The sequence below is a fragment of the Tripterygium wilfordii genome, chromosome 21 (assembly GCF_013401445.1).
Source record: "Tripterygium wilfordii isolate XIE 37 chromosome 21, ASM1340144v1, whole genome shotgun sequence".
Taxonomy (NCBI): Eukaryota; Viridiplantae; Streptophyta; class Magnoliopsida; order Celastrales; family Celastraceae; genus Tripterygium; species Tripterygium wilfordii.
In genome coordinates this window covers 13,675,649-13,688,916 of record NC_052252.1, presented here as the reverse complement: position 1 = coordinate 13,688,916, position 13,268 = coordinate 13,675,649, and positions in this window count along the sequence as shown.

Genomic DNA, 13,268 nt, shown 5'->3' with positions numbered 1-13,268 from the left:
TGTTGAATTGGCGGATTTGTGAAAAACGATCTATGCATAAAATTCTAATATACATCCTAAACATGCATTCTAAACTAACAACCCCTAACATGCATACTAATCAATTTAAATATGCATAAATATAAATTACACTACTCTACATTATTTTCATTATTTTTCCACTATCCTATTACATAACTTACATTTACAAGGATATATAGGCCAAACAAAAATAAGATAAAAATATATACAAATAACAAATGATACAAATATAAATATGGCCACTAAGCCCGGTCCATTACTTAAGCCCAATCCATTCTCCAAATATGTATTCCAGCCCAAGTGACATCAAGTTCGGCCCAAGTGGGATCAAGCCCAGTCCAAATCCAACATCAAACACAAAAATGGGGCAAAATTGTGCTAAAATGCTATTGAGATTCCAATCAAATTAAGTCTTTATACATTATAAACATATAAACACATATACACAAGCATACAAACTGTATATATACATATTCCAACACATATACAACATATATATATATATATACACACACCATATGATACACACACGCCACATATACATATACACGCACACCATATATATATACAACTCTTATGTCACCAATAACCATGGTTTCTGATTCAAATTCAGACTAGCAAGCTATACACGTTCCTCACAAATTACAAATATAATCATAGAAGTATTGAATACCATTTTGAGTCACAGCTCATCATTGTCAATCAAAAAAACATTCTACAATTAGAAGCTACACTCAAACCATTACATACAACTAAAACCTTCAAAACAAACCCTTCAAACACCTATAGAACCCAACAGCCAGCAATAAGTATATCAATCCAAACCACATTTCTTTTGAAACAAGCTACGACCACAAGATAACATCAAAACCGGACATCATATCATACATGAGCACAATGAGCTGACAATATTCACACCAGAAAAATCAAAGCCAAGTATCAACATCAAGGTTTAACACAATGAACGATCAAGAGTATCAAAACCAGATTCATATTCAAATACAACAAAATTGATATCAAAACCAAGGCAAGGATATCCAAACCAGAAAATTCACCAGATATCAACCTATAATAAGTGAACCCAAACATCAAAATTGGACATTACGGAGCCAGCATACCAAGATATCCAAACCTACATACCTTGAAGAACTGGAACCCCTTTTTTTTCTACTTCTTCTCTGATTTGCAGCAGCTCCTTCTTTCGCTTCTGTCAACAACTTCTCTTAGTCCCCTTCTCTTGGCTTTTTCTCTTGGTTTTTCTTGGCTTTTTCCCTTGTTCTTCTTTTTTTTGCTCCCTCCCCTCACGATTTTTCCTTCTCCTTTTTATTCTTTTTTTTCTTCCCTAAATTCTGCCACATTTCTCTCCTTTATTCCCCCACTTTCCTTTTTTTTCTCCTTGTCTTCCTCCTTTTGTTGGCTTTTTTCTCTCATGACCCCATTTCCTTATTTCTTGGCTTTTTCTTTATTTATTTTTTTAATTATGTTATGGCCCCTACTTTTCCCCCAAAAGTCTCCCCTTTTTATCTTTTTTTTTCTTTTCCACCGAAATCCTCCAAACCCTTTTCTTATATATATATTTTTTATTTATTTATTTATTTTTCGTATTTTTGGCCAGACGAAAACCGGTTACTACAGCTGCCCCCCTTTGTATGTCTTTTACGAAATAAAAGGCAAACAAAGGCGTAGTCAACCGAATTTCGTACGGGAATTAAAATGCACGGGATCACTATGGCCATTCCCGGCTTGGCCAATGTTTGTGCAAGAAAATAAAGGGGCACGGGATCACAAGGCCATTCCCTGCTTGGCCAATGTCTGTGCAAGAAAAATAAAGGGCACGGGATCACAAGGTCATTCCCGGCTTGGCCAAATGTTGGTGCAGAAAAATAAAGGGCACGGGATCACGAGGCCATTCCCGGCTTGACCAAATGTTGGTGCAGAAAAATAAAGGGCACGGGATCACGAGGCCATTCCCGGCTTGGCCAATGTCTGTGCAGGAAAATAAAGGGCACGGGATCACAAGGCCATTCCCGGCTTGGCCAATGTCTGTGCAGGAAAATAAAGGGCACGGGATCACAAGGCCATTCCCGGCTTGGCCAATGTTTGTGCGAGAAAATAAACGGGCACGGGATCACAAGGCCATTCCCGGCTTGGCCAATGTCTGTGCAAGAAAAATAAAGGGCACGGGATCACAAGGTCATTCCCGGCTTGGCCAAATGTTGGTGCAGAAAAATAAAGGGCACGGGATCACGAGGCCATTCCCGGCTTGACCAAATGTTGGTGCAGAAAAATAAAGGGCACGGGATCACGAGGCCATTCCCGGCTTGGCCAATGTCTGTGCAGGAAAATAAAGGGCACGGGATCACAAGGCCATTCCCGGCTTGGCCAATGTCTGTGCAGGAAAATAAAGGGCACGGGATCACAAGGCCATTCCCGGCTTGGCCAATGTTTGTGCGAGAAAATAAAGGGGCACGGGATCACAAGGCCATTCCCGGCTTGGCCAATGTCTGTGCAAGAAAAATAAAGGGCACGGGATCACAAGGCCATTCTCGGCTTGGCCAATGTTTGTGCAAGAAAATAAAGGGCACGGGATCACAAGGCCATTCTCGGCTTGGCCAATGTTTGTGCGAGAAAATAAAGGGGCACGGGATCACAAGGCCATTCCCGGCTTGGCCAATGTCTGTGCAAGAAAAATAAAGGGCACGGGATCACAAGGCCATTCCCGGCTTGGCCAATGTTTGTGTGAACTTTATGCAACAAAATATCCATGAGTGTATGAATGTATGAAGAGAAATTGTATTTTATTTTTTTCATTTTGAAAATTCGACTTCGGTTAATTGTCGTCAGCACCATCACCCCTATCATCCTGCCATTATCCCTCGTGAGAAGACTGCATCTTTTGATTCCATCCTATCTTCAATCTGCCATGTTACCCTTATTCTTGTATCTTTCATTCTCTTTTTGTCTGATCTTCCCATCGATTATCTGATTTCCATCAAATCCGACATACCTTTAATGCTAAACAAAATCTCCCTGGCCTCCACTAATGCCTTTTAACGCCATTTAATTTCTTTTAGCCCTCCTAGAGTTAAGAACACCACAATCTCTTTGGCGCCATCATGCCTTTTAGCGCCATTTAATTTCTTTCAGCTCCTTTACAGCCAAGAACACCAAAATCTCTCCGACTCCCCCATGCCTTTTAGCGTCATTTAATTTGCTTTAGCTCCTTCATAGCCAAGAACACCAAAATCTTTCAAGTCCCTGTGAAGAACAATATCCTAATGCACTTGTCATAATTCTCTTATTACTTTACTCAATTTCAAATAAATTCAATAGCATGGCGATGCTTGTACTATATGAGAATTTTGCGCAAGCAATCAAAAATTTGATGAAAACAATCAATGAATTAGGAACTCAGAAATGAATGACCTCAGAGCATTTTATTAAAATGGATAGATAACAAGAGAAACTGACGAGGTACGTATATGATTCCAGAAGGTTAGAAACAAAGGATATAGCAGAAATCTTTGCAAGATATAAATGAAATAATTCCGATTCCGCACAAAACTGCCCCAGTTTTGTGTGCCCCCATTTTGCAATTATTGAATCTGACTACTTCCATATCAATCGTCTCCTTCGCAGCCTCATCATGCATATCCCTGAACATAACCAATTCACCTTTGTACAGCCTCGCTATCTGTCATTCATTGTATTTCCTTATATTCATCTTAAATCCTCAAAAGGCCTCTGCCTCATTCCCCTCAGTTGCTTTCACCACACCATTCTGATATCAACGTTACTTGAACCTCCCAGGAAGGGTTTTCACTATAGTAGAGACGTTTCTTTTTTCCCTAATTTTGCCTGAAGCGCCCACGAGGGATTTTCACTCCGGCGGGATTTTTATTGCTCTAATTTTTGCCTAGACCGCCCTTTCGGGTTTTCAATCTGGCGAGCTTTTTACTCTAATTTTTGCCTAGATCGCCCTTTCGGGTTTTCAATCTAGCGAGTTTTTTTTTTTTTTTTTCTCTATTTTTTTTTTCTATGGGTAATACTTTTTGATGGCGTCTGCATTCACCGGATTAGGCAATTCTTCTCCATCCATTCTTGTCAAAATTAATGCTCCTCCTTCAAAAGCTTTTTTCACCACATATGGTCCCTCATAATTCGGTGTCCACTTCCCTCGGTGATCCTTTTGAGGTGGCAAAATCATCTTCAACACTAACTCTCCCTCCCTGAAACTGCGAGGCCGAACTTTCTTATTATGTGCTTTCATCAATCTTCTTTGATACAATTGCCCTTTACAAATTGCTCGTAATCTTCGTTCTTCAATCAAATTCAACTGTTCATATCGCATTCGAGTCCATTCTGATTCTTCCAATCCTGCCTCCAAAACTACTCGAAGGGATGGAATCTCCACTTCGATAGGCAAAACTGCTTCCATACCATACACCAAGGAGAAAGGAGTCTCCCCGGTAGATGTGCGTATTGATGTTCGATAACCATATAAAGCAAAAGAGAGCTTTTCATGCCAATCTTTGTAATTCTCTGTCATCTTCCCGATGATCTTCTTGATAGTCTTATTCGCCGCTTCGACAGCCCCATTCATCTTTGGACGGTATGGAGTTGAATTATGGTGACTAATTTTGAACTGGTCACAAAAATCCTTCACCATTTTGCTATTGAAATTCATGCCATTATCAGTGATAATTCTTTCTGGGACTCCATATCGACAAACAATCTCTTTTCTCAAGAACCGAACGACCACACTACTCGTCACATTAGAATACGAAGCAGCCTCCACCCATTTAGTAAAATAATCAATAGCAACCAAAATGAAACGATGCCCATTAGAAGCCTTCGGCTCAATCGGACCGATGACATCTAATCCCCACATCGAGAAAGGCCATGGTGATGTCAACACATGTAATGGATTAACGGGAACATGTGTCCTGTCTGCATAAATCTGGCATTTGTGGCATCTGTTTGCATAACTTATACAATCCCTCTCCATGGTTAACCAATAATACCCTGCACGTATAATCTTCCGTGCCATTGCATATCCACTGGAATGAGTCCCACATATTCCTTCATGAATTTCTTTCATAATTAGTTCAGCCTCCGCCATATCAACACAACGCAGGAAAACTATCCCATCATTCCTTTTATAAAGAACATTTCCACTCAAGAAGAAAGATCCCGCCAATCTCCTGATGGTACGCTTATCATTCTCTGATGCCCCTGATGGATATTCTTTCTTTTCAATGTACTGTTGGATATCATGATACCACGGTTTACCATCAGGCTCTCCCTCCAAATTTGAACAGTAACCTCGAACTTCTTGTTTCTCAAATTTAATTAGTTGCACTTCCCCTTTTGGGTCTACATCAAACATTGCCGCCAAAGTTGCCAAAGCATCTGCTATTTGATTTTCTTCCCTGGGGATATGATCAAACTCAACCCGATCAAAAAACTTGACTAACTTTTTGATATGTTGGTAATATGGAATGAGCTTGTCATTTTTAGTTTCCCACTCATCATTCAATTGCCTAATCACCAACTGTGAGTCACCATAGACCTGTAGCCTCCTAATCCCCATATCAATAGCAGCTTGAATTCCCATCGTACATGCTTCATACTCAGCCACATTGTTAGTACATTCGAAATACAACTTAGCTGTAAACGGGATAATATTCTCATTAGGTGATATTAACACTGCACCAATTCCACATCCCATGATATTAGAAGCCCCATCGAACAACATAGTCCATTTTTCCAAATCCTTCTGATTCCCCTCTTCTATCGACACAGTCATGACATCAATATCTGGAAACTTCAAATCCATAGACTGAGTATCATCAATTGCTCCATCTGCCAAATAATCTGCTATTGCGCTCCCTTTGATTGCCTTCTGTGTGACATACAAAATATCATATTCTGATAATAACATCTGCCATTTAGCTATCCTCCCTGAAAGAGAAGATTTCTCAAAAATGTATTTGATAGGATCCATCCTGGAAATCAACCACGTCGTATGATAAAGCATGTACTGTCTAAGTCGATGTGCAGCCCAAACCAAAGAGCAACAAGTCTTCTCCAACATCGAATAATTTGCTTCACAACTAGTAAACTTCTTGCTTAAGTAATAAATGGCATGCTCTATTCTTCTCGATGAATCATGTTGTCCAAGCACACATCCCATCGAACTATCTGAGACAGTCAAATAGAGGATAAGCGGTCTGCCAGCCACAGGAGGCATCAACACTGGAGGACTTTTCAAGTATTGTTTGATCTTTTCGAATGCTATCTGACAATCTTCGTTCCACTCAGTAGAGTTACTCTCTTACGCAATAATTTAAAGATAGGTTCACAAGTAGCCGTCAACTGTGAAATGAATCTGGCAATGTAATTCAGCCTTCCCAAGAAACCCCTAACTTCCTTTTCTGTCCGAGGGGGTGGCATCTCCAAGATCGCCTTCACTTTATCAGGATCTACCTCAATTCCTTTCCTGCTTACAATGAAACCTAACAACTTCCCCGAGGTTGCCCCAAATGTGCACTTAGCTGGGTTCAACTTCAATTGATGCCTCCTTAATCGATCAAACAACTTTTGGAGATTCACAATATGATCTTCACCTTCTTTGGATTTTGTTATCACATCATCGACATATACTTCAACTTCTCTATGCATCATGTCATGAAACATAGTGACCATGGCTCGTTGATAAGTAGCACCGGCATTCTTCAGACCAAACGGCATGACTTTATAACAAAAAGTTCCCCTTAAGGTAATAAAAGTCGCTTTCTCACGATCCTCTGGTGCCATCTTGATCTGATTGTAACCCGAAAATCCATCCATAAAAGAGAAAGTTGAATGTCTAGCTGTATTATCCACTAAAACATCAATATGGGGAAGTGGAAAATTATCCTTCGGGCTTGCACGATTGAGATCTCTATAATCGACACACATCCGCACTTTTCCATCCTTCTTGGGAACAGGTACAATATTTGCCACCCATTCAGGGTATCTAGCCACTGCTAAAAAACCAGCATCGAACTGTTTCTTCACTTCATCTCTTATCTTCAAAAGCATATCTGCTTTCAATCTCCTTAGCTTTTGTTTCACTGGGATACATTCTGGAATCAATGGCAACTTGTGAACAACAATACTTGTATCAAGACCGGGCATGTCCTGATAAGACCATGCGAAGACATCCTGGTAATTATGCAATAAATCTATCAATTTCTTCTTGTTTTCTCCATCGAAGGCAGCTCCTACCTTAACCTCCTTTTTCTCCATCTCAGTTCCCAAATTAACAACTTCAGTTATCTCTTGGTGCGGCTATATTAGTTTCTCTTCCTGATTGACTTGTCTTAACATTTCAGGTAAAATCTCAATTTCTTCTTCTGTTTCATAGTCAGATTCAACATTGCTAATGGGTGCATCAAAATCTGGGTCATTAGGTTCGTCCTCTTTATTATCATCATTTTCAATCCTGTTAAAGAAATGAATGAAAGTGGTATTGAGAATGGAGAATAAAACTTGAATGGAAATGAAGAAACATGAATATGGATGACTATCAGGAGATTTTCATTTCATGGAAAAGGAAATATGAACAAAGATAGAACATGCAATCGCCATACTATAAAATCTATTGAAAGCAAAGTAAAGCATGCTCATTACAAAAGACCCAAACGAAGGCCGTGAGCTAGACCCACGATGGTAGTGCACTCGGGATTACTCTTGCAAGTTCTTGAGAGATACTGGGAGCTCCAGACTAGTCCAGTTGCCAAGTTTGAAATTTGAGGGACGCGAGATGACAAGGCAACGTCTAGCATCCGAAATATGTTCCTCTTCCACCACTGCAACTTGGAACTCTTCAAACTGCTCACATATATTTGCCAAAATTGCCCCAGTTACATCAGTCGAGTTTTGAAATGGCAGTTTTCCAAAAACTGCCCCAGTGTCAGTCAAACTCATCTTGTTTTGCATCCCTCCATACACAAAACTGTCATAAAGCCAGGGAATCGGTTTCTTTTCAACTCCCAATTCCTTTCCTTCCAGAAGGGCAAACCTCTTTGCCTGTTTTTCTGCTTGCACCCGATTCCTGTCAAACCTAGTTGGCTTATAACCTAAACCCCAACGTTCTGGATGTTTCACCATTTCTACTGGCTTCTTAATTCCTTGTCGATTCCTGCCAAGTCCTTCTCCCGGGCGAAACCCCTTTTTCAACATAAATTTTGCTACATTCTTCGTAACCTTGGATACTTGTGGCATTACGGGAGAAAGTCCTTCCTTCACATAGCTAGCACTAGCAATTTCAAAAGATTGGAATGAGCTCTCAATCCCCTCCATCGGAGCATCAATAGGAGAACTATTAGACAAGCTGGCAACCATCCATTCTGACTGACCCTTTACTATGTAAACCCTTCCATCATAGACAAATTTAAGCATCTGGTGTAACGATGATGGAACAGCTCCCGCAGTGTGAATCCAAGGTCGTCCCAACAGGCAACTATAGGTTGGTGAGATATCCATTACCACAAACGGCACGTTGAACGTTACGCTTGCAACCTGTAAAGGTATTTCAATTTCTCCCATAATCTCTCTGCGTGTTCCGTCGAATGCCCTCACTACCATTGGTACTTGTCTTAAATAAGATCTGTCAATTGGCAGCTTCTCAAAAGTCTCCTTTGGTAAAATATTGAGGGATGACCCATTGTCCACCAGGATACTTGCTAATTCCTTTCCACGGCACATGGCGGAAATATGCAAAGCTTTGTTGTGCCCCATCCCTTCAGGCGGAATATCATCTTCAGTAAAGGACAACAAATGGGTGGCCAACACATTTCCCACAATGCCATTGAAAGAGTCTGTAGGAATTTTGTCTGATACATATGCCTGGTTTAACATTCTCATCAAGACTTGTCGATGTGGTTCAGAACTCATTATCAACTCCAAGATCAAAATCTTTGCAGGGGTTTTCTTCAATTGATCCACCACCATGTACTCACTCTGCCGAATAATTTTCAGGAACTCCTGGACTTCCACATCAGTTACAACTTTATTTTTCTCCTCTGGGCGTACAAAAAGACCTTCTTCCGGAATAGAACCAAATCCTTCAACTTCAGGTATTACTTTCCCTTTTCTTTTACGTTCAGCTTCAAGATCCACTATCGGATTCCCTTCTGGTTCATTTCTCGTGTAACATCTCCCACTCCGGGTAACTCCACTAACACCAGAAATATTATCTACCATTTCTCCTTCAACCTCATAATTCCATGGCACAGCCTTGTCATTCTTGTACAAAGGATCTATCTTTGGTTTGAGTGGCCCAACTGGTGGCGCATCTTCCACATAATACCGCAAGATAAATTGCGGAGCGTGATTCGGCCTAGGCCCTTGATAATATCCTCCTATGACACTGACTTCATTTAATTGGCCTTTCACCTCAAACTTTATTATCTTCAAATCCATCAACTCTTGTACCTTCTCCTGAAAACCACAACAATTCTCAATAGCATGTCCCCTTTGTCCTCTATGGAACTCACAAGTCTTCATGTCATCAAAAATTCCACGTTGAATGGGTGTATCCACTGCCACTTCCTCAACTAATCCTTCTTTCCTCAACACCAGAAACAACTGGCCCAACGGCATTGCAATCTCTGATACCCATCTTTTTGTAACACAAAATTCTTCAATGGCATTCACCCCCTCCTTCTCATGATTAGGCAATGGATTGTTGTTGACATTTGGTTTATTGATTGCACTAAGATCCAACCATTTCGCCTCAATCATCCCCTGGACTATCCTTTTGAATTGTAAACAACCTTCAGTTGAGTGCCCGGGTGTTCCTCCATGATATAAGCATGTGGCATTAGGATCATACCAATGGGGATATGGAGGTTGGTGGACCCGTCCCGGAACAGGAGCCACTGCTCCTTGCGCTTGAAGTTTCGTGAAACATTCAGCATAGGTTATGGGCAAAGGATCGAAATGCTCAACGGGTCTTCTGGGTCTTTGGTTTTGGAAATTTGGACGAGGGTTTTGGTAAGTGTTTGGGTTTTGAAAATTTTGGTAAGTGTTTGGGTTTTGGAAGTTTTGGTAAGTGTTTGGGTTTTGGAAGTTTTGGTAAGTGTTTGGGTTTTGCGAGTATTGATTGGGTGATGGTGCATTGAATCGGGGTGGATAAGGATTTTGGGTGTGGGTGTGGGTATGATTATAGTAGGCTCCTGGGCTTGACATCCTTGGGGCATTGCTTCTAGGGCGATAATCTGAAGTAGGCACACTATAAACAGCTGGATTTGAATCAAAATTCACAGAATGCACTTCAGCCTTCTTGCCTTTACTTGCTTTAGCTGGGTCTAATTTATCATGGGTGGGACAATGCAGAGTACCTCTCTTCATACATCGTTCAACTCGTTCTCCTGCCTGTATCATATCAGCTAGGTTATTGTGGCCACCTCCCGCCAAATTGGAAGTATAAGGTTCCTGGAGAGCATCAATAAAAGCATTCAACAAATCCTTCTCTGACAGTGGTGGAATTATCTGAGCTGCCAAATCCCTCCATCGATGAGCAAACTCCCTGAAGCTTTCCCCGCTCTTCATTGTTGTATTCTGCAGATCATAAATGGTAGGGATCTTCTCTTCATTGTACTTATATTGCTTCATAAACACTTCAGCCAAATCCTCCCACGAAGCTACTGATGAGGGATTAAGAGTATTAAACCACCTTTGAGCTGCCCCAATCAGACTATCTTGGAAATAATGCATCAACACTTTCTCATCGCTTGCATATGGCTGCATACGTCGACAATACATCGTTAGATGATCCAATGGAACTCCAGTGCCATCAAACAAACTGAATTTTGGTAGTACAAAATCATGCGGAATATTCAGATTCTTCACAAGGCACAAATTGGCCGGATTCAGCATCCCTGAAACATTAAAACCCTCCATGGCTCTTAATCTCTTTTCCAACTTTTTAATGGCATCCATTGAGTTATTTTCTTCGAACTCCCTCATTCACTACTCTGGCGGTTACAACTTCTGCAACATTAGCATCGACTGGGAAGGGATTATCATGCGCATGGGTCTCAACTGGATGAATATATGTCGGATTCTGAGTGGTTGCCTGTTGGGAAACATACTGATGCTGATGCAACCTAGGCGAAGGCTGATTACGAATAGGAGTAAACCCGGGTGGGTAAGTTGGTATTTCCTGGTGTAGATGATTCTCAGGAATCTCCAGTGTTTCAGAATTTTCAGCTGCTCCCTTTCCTTTCATCAGCAACGCCATATTCTTCATTAATAGGGCCATTTGCTCTTTCAGTTCAACTATATCCTGATTCTGACTCTGCTCCCCTGTTTCATGATCCATATTCTCAGTAATTCTTGATTGTAGGCGAGTCTGATAGGGGTGACGGTGTTGCTTCTTGGACGCTATGATTATTTATGATTTTCTGTGCATTATTGAAAACAACGACATTAGTTCTCATTTTATATTTTTTTCAAAAATGTGCGTTCATATGGTTATTATTTGTGCAAATCCTAAGAAATAATTAAACAAGACGGTTTAAAACAATTGATCTATTATATGTGCAATAGTTATGTATATGAAAGGTATATATGTACATGTATGGATGATTAACGAGTGTGCAAGCATATATGGTCATGTATGGATAATTAACAAGCATGCACATGGGTACAACCTAGGCTAACATATACATGGCAGGTGTATGAACATGTGTGGTTTAAGAAATGTATATATACAAGTATAATCTAACTAATGCATTAAGTACATATGAATATGTAAATAAGGGATAAAGATACATGGTATATAATGTACAAGAATATAGGCATGTGAAATAAATAGTTAAGGATAGGAATGCCCCCTTTGTTCCTAAAATGGGTAACACCGCCTAAAAATTTCTGGAGGTTTAGAACCATGGCTACGGTTTATCTATGGTGCATATGGGTGGTTTAACTAACTAATCGCGAGGTCTCTGGATCATGTGGCTTTTGCTCCATTGGATCACAAAAGCCCATCCCTTAATGTCATAAGAGGACGTCAGTCCAGGAAGGTGTCTTCCCCCACCTATACAGGGAAGTGAATCCCATGAAAGTGGTAGGTCAACCTTCACTAATCACTAAGTAACCCGGGTATAGAGTTATGTGTGTGTAGTGATATGTGAATGTGTGTGTGGGGGCATACAAACCAATATTCCTAACATTTAAATTCCACAAAGCCCATTTCTGATGAAGATATCTACAACATTGAACAAATCCATCAAATTCTTCAAATTTAACATACAAATACAAATAGGAACTAACATAAAAACTATACAAGAAAAGCACAAAAATAATCATACAGGCTTAACCCCTTTGGTATAAAAACCAATGTCCCCAGCAGAGTCGCCAGTTGTCGCAACCGGGGTCACGACGCGGACCGGCGATGAAAGGATGGAAAATGATTTAGAGTCGCCACCAATTGATTTAAGTGCAATTGGACACTAGAAAATGGTCTACGAACCAGAGAATAGGTAAGGGGGTCTATTGAGTGTGGGGAAGGCGTTAGGCACCCCACAACTCCCTAAAAGGTTACCTAGATTGATCTGTGTGCTTTTCTTGAAAATTGTTTGTATGTCCCAATTTGAATGGTATTCTGATTTGAAAAGGTAACACAATTAAAGCAATAGACAGGAGCTGAATGTCATCAAGTCCTCATTCTAATTAACTTCAATTCAGTTACCATTATTTTTACGAGTACAAATGAAACTTAAATTTGAACATAATTAAATCATAGGCAGGAGCTGAATGTCATCAAGTCCTCCTCCTAATTAACTTTAATTTATGTACTAAATTTCCATGATTTCAATGAATATAAGTGATACTTTAATTTAAAGAGATAACATAATTAAAGTCTAGGCAGGAGCTGAATGTCATCAAGTCCTCCTCCTAATTAACTTTAATTTAGGTATCTAATAAATTAATTTATCATTTATTTTTCGTTTTAAATAAAGATAACACAATTAAAGTCTAGGCAGGAGCTGAATGTCATCAAGTCCTCCTCCTAATTAACTTTAATTTAGGTATCTAATAAATTAATCTATCATTTATTTTTTAAATAAAGATAACACAATTAAAGTCTAGGCAGGAGCTGAATGTCATCAAGTCCTCCTCCTAATTAACTTTAATTTAGGTATCTAATAAATTAATCTATCATTTATTTTTCGTTTTAAATAAAGATAACG